We start from the raw sequence: 11,580 nt of genomic DNA, 5'->3' as shown, positions 1-11,580 counted from the left end.
TTAAAACTGCCATGGAATTTGGTGCAAATTTGGGTCTTTCAATGTTTTGTATGGAACAAAAACTAAGAGGTGGATCAGTTTGCCGTGATCCACCTCTTCATTGGTGGGTCCAGGAGAAGGAACCATCAGATGGAGAAGCCTCATCACTAGGGAAGCCCCAGGCATTCCTCCTGGCTTACCTCCTGCACTCTGGGACAGCTTGGGGATCATAGGGCTGCAGACTTTCTCCAGCTCTTTCTGCTGATGTTCAAATTCTCCCTTCTCTGCAGTCTGATTCTTATGAAACCAGTTGATGATTTCATTACATTTGTTAAGAATCATCTGTTTATCCTAATCATTGAGCTTAACTTGAAGTTTTTCATCTTCAGCAGTTGCTTTTATATTGCTAGCAAAGAATTTAAGTGATTTTTTTGGAAGATACCTTGTCCCACTGCTGCTTCTCTTGAGCTTTGTATTCCTCAGCTTCTTGGACCATATGTTTGCTGTCTTCCTTGGTCAAACTGTTCTTGTGCTTAGTGATGGTATCTTGTTCTCTTTGCCTGTCCTCTTGTCCACAGTAGAGATATTGAAAGTGCCATTGGTATCAATATCAAAAGTGACTTCAAACTGAGGGACTGCACAGAGTGCAGGTGGTATGTCTGTGAGTTTAAACGTGCCAAGGAAGTTGTGATCTTTGGTTATGGTGCATTTACCTTCAAAAATCTGAATGAGGTCCAGCTGGCTTGGCTCAGTGAGTGTCGACCTATGAACCAGGAGGTCACAGTTCAATTCCTAGTCAGGGCACATGCCTGGGTTGCAGGCTCGATCCCTAGTAGTGGGTGTGCAGGAGGCAGCTGATCAATGATTCTCTCTCATCATTGATCTCTCTCTCTCTCCCTCTCCCTGTCTCTCTGAAATCAATAAAAATATATATTTTTTAAAACCCCTGAGGACAGCTAGCTGGTGGTAAGAGTAGTTAGTGAAGGTTTGTGTCTGCTTCAGGGCCAATCATTTATATTAGACTGGTGGTTCTTATTTAGAAAGACTATTAATTATTGATTCACTTTCTTCTTTTTTAAAAAAAATTGTGGGCAGTATTATGGATGTCCCCATTTTACCCCTCTTTGCCCCCCTCCACCCAGCTCACACCCCCTTCCCAGGCCATCATCACATTATTGTCTATGTCCATTAGCTATGCCTATATACATATATATTTTTGGTTAATCTCTTTCACTCCCCCTCACTCCCCACCCACCTGAGATGTGTTAGTCTGTTACATATATCCATGCCTTGGGCTCTATATTTTTTGTCAGTTTATTTTCTTCATTAGATTCCACATATTAAAAAGATCATATGGTATTGGTCTTTCTCTGACTGTCTTATTTCACTTAGCATAATAATCTCCAGGTCCATCCATGCTGTTATAAAGGGTTAGAGTTCCTTCTTTTTTATAGCTGTGTAGTATTCCTTTATGTGAATACTAGAGGCCCGGTGCATGAAATTCAGGCGGGGGGGGGGGGCGTGTCTTGCACCCTCTCCAATCTGGGACCCGTTGGGGGATGTCTGACTGCTGGTTTAGGTCCGATCCCATGGACACCCCTCTCACAATCCTGGACTACTGGTTCCTAACCACTCACCTGCCTGCCTGCCTGCCTGATTGCCCCCCGCTGCTGGCCTGTTCACCCCTAATTGGCCCCCTTCAGGCCTTGTCACCCCTAACCACCTCTGCCTGCCGGCCTGATTGCCCCTAACTGACCCCCCCCGCTGGCCTGGTCATCTCTCACTGCCCCACCCACTAGCCTGGTAGCCCCTAACTGCCCCCTGTGCTGGTACGTTTGCCCCTCACTGCCACCCCTGCTGGCCTGGTTGCCCATCACTGCCCCCCTGCCAGCCTGGTCATCTCCAACTGCCCCCCTCTGCCGGCCTGGTCACCTTTCACTGCCCCTCCCTGCCACATGGTCACATCCAACTGCCCCCCCCCCCCTTGCTGGGTTGGTTGCCCCCAACTGCCCCCACACCCCCGCTGGCCTGGGCCCCCCACACAGACTGCTATTTGGTCATTTTTTTGCCTCTCACTGCCCCCCCTCTGTTGGCCTGGTCACCCCACACAGCCTGCTGTTTGGTTGTCCATCCGGTCGTTTAGGTTGGCACGCCCCCTGGCTTTTTATATATTAGGATACCAGAGCTTTTTTATCTACTCTTCTACTGATGGGCACTTGGGCTGTTTCCAGATCTTGGCTATTGTAAATAATGTTGCAATGAACATAGAAGTGCATATATGCTTTCTGTGCTCCAAGGCAGGCTCTTTGATAACAGTTGACCCAGGGCAGGTCAGCAAACATCCCAAGAAACCTGGGGATCCTCCTCTTTCTGCCTCTGACTGCCAGCCAGTTGTCATACTTAGTCACTGAATGGCTGTTTCTGAAAGGGCTTTTGTTAGCATTGGAAGGATAAGACTTCTGTATCTCCTGTGAGGGGAAGGTGCCACTCAGACTTCAGGGAAGATGGTGGATGTGTCCCCCATCCAGAGCCTCACTTCTGAGTCTATCCCAGAATATTCCCCTGACCTCCGCAGAGTGAGACCCTTGTAGGCAGGCCAGTGGACTCTTCTGAAAGCTGGGAATTTCTATCAGCTCTCCTCTGATGAGGAAGCACCAGTCAAATTTCTGGGAAAGTGGAAGGAATGGCCCCACCCAAAGCCAGTCACTGAAGCTCCTTGAGACTACCCAGACCCATAGGCCTGGCTTCTGCTTCTGCCTCCTCAGCAGTGGTCAAGATGCAGGGTGGGACAAGTGGGATTCTAGAGGGTGGGGTAAATTGTATCCCAGAGAGCAGGGTAATTGCCTTGCTGCTGCTGGGAGAGGCTGCAGGAACAATGGCTGCTGCAGAGGGTAGGGGTGGGGTGGGGTATACACCATGCACAGGTATTTCAGCAGCTTCTCCCTTCTCTCCTCAGGCAATGCGGATATGCACTGCCCTCCCTCCATTGAAGAACAGAGTGATTGGCTGCAAAAGAAAATCCTCCTCTCTGGCCCTTTCAAAATAAAAAGTGTCTTTGTCTCTGGCAGGCTCCATTTCTCCCCAAAGAACAGAGGCCCCATTGCATTTCACCTCTGTATGTTACCTGCATGGCTATTCCTGCTTCTGGTGCTCCAGGCTGGGGATGGATGCCTGTGCTTCAGACCTCACTCCTCTCAGGGGGGAAATCCCAAATCCCACCCTCCAATTTCTCCATCAATTCCCCCTTCTACACACCCTTACCAACCCTCAACTCCCAACACTCCCACCCCCACCTCAGCCCAGATATCCCTCTGCACCCTTAGCCTGCCACCCCAGGGAGCAGGGCTAGTACCTCTTGTGATGCTACCCTTCTAACCAGTCTAGAGGTGCTTTCTGCTCTCCCTTGTTTAAAAGTCTCCTCTTCAGCCAGTTTTCAGTTGGTATTCAGAGCGAATGTTCCCCAATTTAGTTTCAGTTCCAATTTCTGGGAGGAGGTGAAAGAAAGATCTACCTACTCCACACCATCTTGAAACACCCCTTTTTGACTCATCAATTATTTGGCTCTCTTTGGTTGGCATACTATTTGGGACTTATTTTTCTATCACATATCAACATTTTCCATATATATATAAATTTTTTCTCAGGATCCATAAATTGTACTGGACACAGAAGTGTTTCCCTACCTAAACCTCTTTTCTCACTAGACTGTGAAGGATAAATTATAGGGCCTCCTTCTGCCTAAATTTTTGCCAGGGGTCAAGAAACTGGATTGTGCAAACTTAAAGAACTTTGCGAGGAGACAACAAAGTCTCTATCAGGGATGGGACATTGGGCTAGTACTTAAAGTCATTATTGTGACCAGGCCCTCAGGCAGGTGATGAAGACTTAGCTTTTACCTTCATGGTGCTCACAGGCTAGTAGAGGAGGCAGCTTTCAAAGCAAATAGTCCCAATAGAGTTAGTTCAATGTCATAATAGATTTCATGTCCAAAACTAAAAGGAAGGAGAGAGTAATTACTGCACTAAAAGTTCCACGAGTGCGAGGATCCTGTCTATCTTGTCCACAGTGCCTAGGACATAATGGTAGTTAGTGTATTTTGTTTAATTGAATGGATTCATCTATATCAAGTATATGCAATGGTTTGATTGATTCATTCAATTACTTAATCATTCATTTAGGCCTTTATTCACTCCTTAAAAAATGTTAGCTTTTTTTTGTTGTAGTGAGACAATTTCTTCCCATTGAATTTAAATATAAAATTATCCTTAAATAACATTAGGAAGAATTTTGTTTAAATATTAATTAGAGTTATGACATTGAACACATTCTATGCTGATTCCTATCAAGGTTTATACGATCACTTTCCATAGGCAAAAAATAAAATATAAGTTTATAAAGCTAAAATAAGTTGCCTGGTTTATATAATGGGATTCCAACCCAGGTCTCTCTGTCTGACTCCAAAACCCACAATCATTGCCTAACCCATACTGCTTCTGCTAGAAGGTGCAGATCCTTAATGTTAGACTCTGGAGAGTGGATGGAGTTGGACTTAGTCACTGCTGGAGCTGAGGGAATTTAAGCTGTCTGTCAGTCTGATCCCTGAGGGACATGGCAAGGGCTTAAGAGGTTATGATGAACTTGATTCGATCTGATCTGGTATTAGGGGTGTTAACGTAAAAAAACCATTGAAACGTGTAAAGAATTTTTTGTGAGTTTATTTGAGCCAAACTGTCGACATATGCCGGGAAGCAGAACCTCAATGAATTGAGATAGTGCTCCAGAGAATGGCGGGGTTACATTTGTATTTATACATTTGCAATCAAAGGAGGGATGTAGGTGGGTTACATGAAATTCATTGGTGATAGATTAAGGAGGAGGGAAAAGCAAAGCAGGGAAACCCCTGGGATTGGATAAAAAGTAAAATGATGGACACATACTTAGGTGGGTGCAGGATCAATTAACATAATAATGAAGGAATTTGTAGTATCTGTCCTGGTGCCCAGCACATTTGGTTGTGCCTCAGGGGCTCCAGAAAAAGGGAAGTTACAAGTTACCCAGACATTTCAAGGGTATGTTATCTTAGAGGCAAAAAGGCAAATGGGCTCAGTAAGGATCAAAGTTGATCTTGTCAGTGAAGATACTGGCCTAACTGCTTTTAGTTAAAGTTTAATTTCAGACCATCCTTTGTGGTTTACTTTAGGTCTCTGAGTTTGCAAGTCTGCTATGTAGGCCTCCCCTGAGCTTGTCAGGTCAGCATGTGGCCCCTTTTGTCCACAGGGGCAAAGATTTTTATCTGGAAAGCAGGGCAGGGCATGACATGGTCTCAGGCACTGAAGATACTGGGGTAAGGCAGCAACAGGATATGAAGTAGGACTAGAGTTTGCCAGATGGGGGAGGTAGTGGTGAGAGAGACAAAGTGGGACTTACTGAGAGAGGAAACTTGAAGGTTTGGGTATTGAAAGCCAGGCCAAGTAGTCTGGATTCAGGAAACTAAATTGTTTGCTGAACTGCACTGAATATTGCTTTTTGAGAACATCTTTTGTTTCATCCTTTTGCTGATATATTAACAACATAGCTTTAGTGTGGTATAATATAAATAATCTAAAGACTCGTGACTCCTTTCTTCCTATTTGCTACCTTGAATGTTTTGTCAAGTGGACTCATTTCTCTGAATTTCATTTTCCTCATTTTAAATATGGGATATTTTATTGGAGTGACATTGGTTAATAGGATCATATAAGCTTCAAGTATACATTTCTATGATGCAAAGTCTACATATTGCACTGTGTGTGCACCAACCAAAGTCAAACCATCTTCTATCATTGTCGGTGTTTTACCATTTGACTTAGTCTACATTTATGTACACCATGTGATAGTTTGTGAAGTAAATGATATGGATGGGAGGCTCTATACCCCCTGAGGTGATATTCTTACATGTTATATCTCTTGTTAATAATTCAGTAGTCCTACTTATGGGTGTATAATCAATGAAAGGGAAAATAGGATCTCTAAAGTATATGATCACCCCCATGTTCATTGTACCATTATTCACAACAGCTAAGATGTGAAAACAATCTAAGTGGATGTCATTGGGTGGATGGCTAAAGAAAATATAGTCTATACATTCAATATAATAATAGTTAGCCATGAGAAGGAAGAAAGTCTTGCCATTTGCAATAACATATATGAAACTCAAAGGCATTATGTTGACTGAGAGAAGACAGAAAGAGAAAGAGAAATATTGTATGATTTTTCTTATATTTGGAATCTTAAAAAGTTGAACTCATAGAAACAGAGAATAGAGTGGTGTTTACCAGGATCTGGGGATTTGGGAAGATGGGAAGATATTGGCCAAAAAGTATAAACTTTTATTTATGAGATTAATAACTTCTGAGAATTTAAGGTACTGCATGAAGATTATAATTCAAACTTGCTAAAAGAGTAGATTTTTATATATTTAGTTGCTCCCATATTGGGTGCATATATATTTACCAGGGTTATATCTTCTTGTTGGATCGATCCCTTTAGTATTATGTAGTGATCTTGTTGTCTCTTGTGATGTCCTTCATTTTGAAGTCTATTTTGTCAGATCTGAGTATTGCTACTCCACCTTTTTTTTTTCTTTTCCATCCCTTCACTCTCACCCTGTGTGTGTCTTTTGTTCTAATGTGGGTCTCTTGTAGACAGCATATAGTTGGGTGATGTTTTTGTATCCATTCAGCTACTCTATGTCTTTTGATGGGAGTATTTAATTTATTTATATTTAAGATTATTATTGATATGTATTTATTTATTGTCATTTTAATTCTGTATCTCTGGGTTTCTCTCTCTATTTCTCCTCATTACAGCAGGCCCTTTAGCATTTCTTATAATGCTGGCTTATTGGTGATGTACTCCTTTAACCTTTTTTCGGGGTCTGCGAAGCTCTTTATTTGACCATCTATTTTGAATGATAGCCTTGCTGGATGTAGTAATCTTGGTCTTCCTGCTGGGAAATTTGCGACATGATGTGCCCTGGCAGTGACCCCACCCCATACACATCTGGATCTGGCCTTTACAGACCCTCAGCTGGAAGCATTTGAACACATTGAAAAACAAGATGAAAACCCAGAAAAACCCAGATGAGGTGATTATGTGGGAGATGCCCCAAAAGGGGGGCCTCAGTATCCTGCTTCCTCCTGGTAGTAGGAGGGCACTCAAGGGTGTTCCCTGGGCTTTGGCAGTTGCCAGCTGCCCCTGGAGCCCGTTGGCCACTGGGCCTCCTGGGCAATACTTGGGGTCATATATCGGTTCGCTCAGGCCAAAGACTTGGCCTCTACATTTGGCACCATGTGTTTAGCCCATCTTCAGGGACATGAAGGTGGTGTCACACTTGTCAGTCCCCAGCTTGGTGTCAAAGATGTGCCTCTGGGCCCTGGGAGCCATCATGCCCATCTGGAAGACACACCTGCTGGTGTCTGTTTGGAGCCTGATGATGCACTGGCCGCATTCATGGTTGTATTTTGGAAATTCCTCTCCTGCTTTTCCAAGTACTTTATTCTTTCGTCCACACCACTCTGCAGTTCCTTTGTTTTGGCCTCTGTGCCAGAGCCAGAAGAGACATCTGCACCTCAAACAGGTCATTGGGTTCGAGCATGGAGTTTGTGGCATAGCTGGCCATGGCCTTCATGAAGTTGAAGAAGTTTTCTAGCTGGTCCTGGTTTTGCTTGGGGTGGTTGATCTTGGGGACTGAGCCTGGCTGCAGCTTATTCATGAGTGTGCACAAAATAATTCCATCTTTCAGACCCTCTTGGAAGTCAGGACCGATAGACAGGCCTGTGAGACCCTCAATCCAGCTTCGGAGTTCCGCCTCTTTGTGTTTGGACAGGAGTGGGGTCTCAACCTCAGCTGGAAACCTGTTCCTAGGCCTGTTGTTGAACTGCATAGGGCTTGTGGTAGAGGCATCCGCAGTGGTGGTGGGACAGCTGGCCTGGATGGTGCAGTGGCAGAAAACAAAATAAATAGAGCACACTGATAAAACTGAAGAGGAGAAATAGGCTAATGCACAGTTATACGTTAAAATTTCAACACTCCTTTCTTAGTAATTGCTGAAACAAGTAGAAAATCAGAAAGGATTTTGAAGTCTTTAATAATACCATCAACAAATTTGACCCAACTGATATTACAGAATATTCCACCCAACAATAGTACAATACAAATTCTTTACAAGTGCACATCATACATTTACTAAGACCATATGCTGGGCAAGAAAATAGTCTCAATAGACTTAAAAGGATTTAAATAATAGAAAATAATATTTTTTTTGTAGGGAGGGGGTAGAAGCGAGGTGTAGGGGTCAATGGGGAAAAAAGGGGGACATCTGTAATACTCTTAACAGTAAAGATAAATTTTTTAAAAAGAAAATCATGTTCTTTGACCACAATGGAATTAAATAGAAATATGTTGGATATTCCCAAATGTCTGGAAATTAAATAACACATTTATAAATACTTCATAGGTCAAACAAGAAATAACAATAGAAAATATTTTAACTGAATAACAAATATGCAATACAATAAAATTCATAAGATACAGCTAAAGCAGTCTCTAAAAGAAATCTTATTTTTTCCATTTTATTCATCTTATTTTGAATTGGGTTCAAAGATTTTTTTAAAATAATAGACTAAAAAATACAAACAGTACATTTTATTCACTTTATTTTGCATTGGATTTGAATATTTTTTAAAATATATTTTATTTATTTTTTACAGAGAGGAAGGGAGAGGGATAGAGAGTTAGAAACATCGATGAGAGAGAAACATCGATCAGCTGGCTCCTGCACACCCCCCACTGGGGATGTGCCTGCAACCAAGGTACATGCCCTTGACTGGAATCAAACCTGGGACCCTTCAGTCCGCAAACCAATGCTCTATCTACTCAGCCAAACCAGTTAGGGCAGGTTTGAATATTTTTAAATGATAGATGTTTATCTTTTTAATTTATCTTTATTGTTGAAAGTATTACAGATGTCTCCCTTTTTCCCATTGACCCCCTCTACCCTGCACTCTTATAGATTTTTAAATGATAGTTGTGGATATTGGAGAGAATAATTGGTCAACCATTGTGGAATAGTCTAATTTGTCCAAACACTCATCTAAAATGGAAGGTTCTGAAAGCCCCAATGATAAAGTATTTTATTGACATTCAGTATTATTTTATACTAGAGTCCTGGTGCACAAAATTTGTGCACAGGTATGGTCCCTAAGCCTGGCCTGCTATCAGAGCCATCTTCCATGGCTGCTGGCAACTGGCCCCACCCCTCAGCAGCCAGCCCCATCCCTCACTGCCACCCACCCCTGGTTCCCCATTTGCCATCGGGCAATTAGAGCCTGCCAGCTTGGGGAAGAGACCAAGAGGTTGGCCATTTCAACCTGCTCGCCAGCCCCAGTCCCTGACATTGGTCGCCCTCTGTGTGTGGGGTGACTGGCGGGGTGGGGGTCTTGGCCTGGCGCCACTCACGTCTGCCACCACCCACCTCCCATTGGGCGATCGGATCCTATCGCTGGGAAAGGGACTGAGAGGTTGGCTGGCAGGCCCCGATAGGGTGATCGAGGCCTGTGGGCAGGGGGAAGCTCCTGTGTTGAGCGTCTTCCCCCTGGTGGTCAGTGCACATCATAGTGACCAGTCATTCTGCCATTCAGTTGATTTGCATATTACCCTTTTATTATATAGGTTTAGTTTTAGGTGTACCTCATAGTGTTTATACATTTAAGTATAACAGTCATCATCAATTTGCTGCCTCCTGCATGCCCCCTACTGGGGATTGAGCCTGCAACACAGGCATGTGCCCCAACCAGGAATCCAACTAGTGACCTTTTGTTGCAGGGGCAGATGCTCAACCAACTGAGCCACACCAGCCAGGGGATACACTTATTTTTTGGGCAAAAGTTGTATGATACCAAAATGTGTATTACCCATCAGTGGTCCATTTAAGACCTCATAAATGAATGCTTCATATTCCTTGTGTATGTTTAGTGTATCACGAATATTTGTCCTTCCAATACCTGTAATCCTTCCATCACCTTTGTTCCTCCTCCTTCTCCCACAACATTAATAATAACAATAATTATAATAGGCTTTCATTGAATGCCTTTGTGTTGTGCAAGGCAAGGATGCTTTATGTAAATTATTTCTTATAATCCACAAAGGAGTTTATATAAATAATGTATTATTTTCTATACTTCATAGTTGAGGTATTAGAGTCTCGTTAATTTGACTTCCTCTGGGCAGAGCTTTGCTGATTTTGATCTTATTCCTAAACAGAAAGGTGAAGGACAGATACCTCCAAGAAGGGATATTTTTATATTAATAAAAATAAGAATACCTTTACCTGATTTTTGTGCCGGTTTTTGAACCTGTTGTTTAAATAAAGTCCAGTGGTGATGGAAGTCAGAAGTGCCATACATATAACTAATATGATGAGTGCTGTATTGGTGGGCTCAATCACACTGATGGGCACAGCAACTGAAATAACAGATATCCCCCAATCAGTTTCCCTGAAGAGAGCTGTTCCCACATTCACTTCTTGCTTAGTCAATCACCAGTCATATTCCCTCTAACAGTAATACATTGTGGATCCTCCCTCTATATCTATTTCCCTTTCAAATTATGGTTAACTAGAGGCCCAGTGCACCAATTTCATGCACAGGTAGGGTCCCTAGGCCTGGCTGGCAATCAGGGCTGATCAGGGCCTTCTGGCTGCCAGCTGGGGCCTTCCTTCATTCCACACTGCCTCCTGGTGGTCATCGCATGTCATAGTGAGCGATCAAACTCCCAAGGGGACACTTTGCATATTAGCCATATATATATATATATAGTATTATTTTCTATACTTCATAGTTGAGGTATTAGAGTCTCATATATATATATATATGTAAGTTCAAGTCTCCATTCAAATATTATCATATTCAGCTTACTTGTTCAGAAAATAAATGTAAACAAATAAATTCATTTCTTCCATGGAAGAGTAGCATTGTAACAGAATTGAGATTATTGAGTAAAGAGTAAAGAGGGAGGCTCTAGCCGGTTTGGCTCAGTGAATAGAGCATCAGGCTGCGGACTGAAACGTTCCAGGTTTGATTCCAGTCAAGGGCACATGCTTGGGTTGTGGGCTTGATCCCCAGGGCGGGCATGTAGGAGGCAGCCAATCAATGATTCTCTCTCATCGCTGGTGTTTCTATCTCTCTCTTTCCCTTCCTCTCTAAAATCAATAAAAAAATATATTTTTAAAAAGTGAAGATGTATGTAATTTGCTCTCTCTCCAGCTTTCAAACTTTATCCTAGTTAATCTTTACTTTTCTGAAAATAATTCTGGGCTAGGAGACTGAGAACTTGAATTTGGTGAAAGTTTGGTGCTCAGCTATATCTTGTTTGGATGGACAAATTGCTTTAGACAAGTCTTATTCCCTGTCTACCTTTCAGTGCCCTTTGACTTGCTCTTTGGAATGTATGTGGATATTGTACTGGCAGGTACACATTATTTTCATTGCACATTTATTTTAAGTTCTTTCTAAGGACTAAGGTTACTAGATGAAAGGGCCTTAGTTCAGCTGAGGCTTTGAT

At 42.7% G+C, this 11,580-nt stretch overlaps 1 pseudogene; it reads right to left on the bottom strand.

Annotated features, from left to right (window-relative positions):
* LOC111824064 lies at nt 1-3,881 on the bottom strand (annotated as a pseudogene).
* Between the last annotated feature and the right edge of the window lie 7,699 nt (nt 3,882-11,580).

Source organism: Myotis lucifugus, unplaced genomic scaffold (assembly GCF_000147115.1).
Source record: "Myotis lucifugus unplaced genomic scaffold, Myoluc2.0 scaffold_867, whole genome shotgun sequence".
Taxonomy (NCBI): domain Eukaryota; kingdom Metazoa; phylum Chordata; class Mammalia; order Chiroptera; family Vespertilionidae; genus Myotis; species Myotis lucifugus.
Note: the sequence above shows the minus strand (reverse complement) of the source record. Positions and strands in the feature narration are given on the sequence as shown.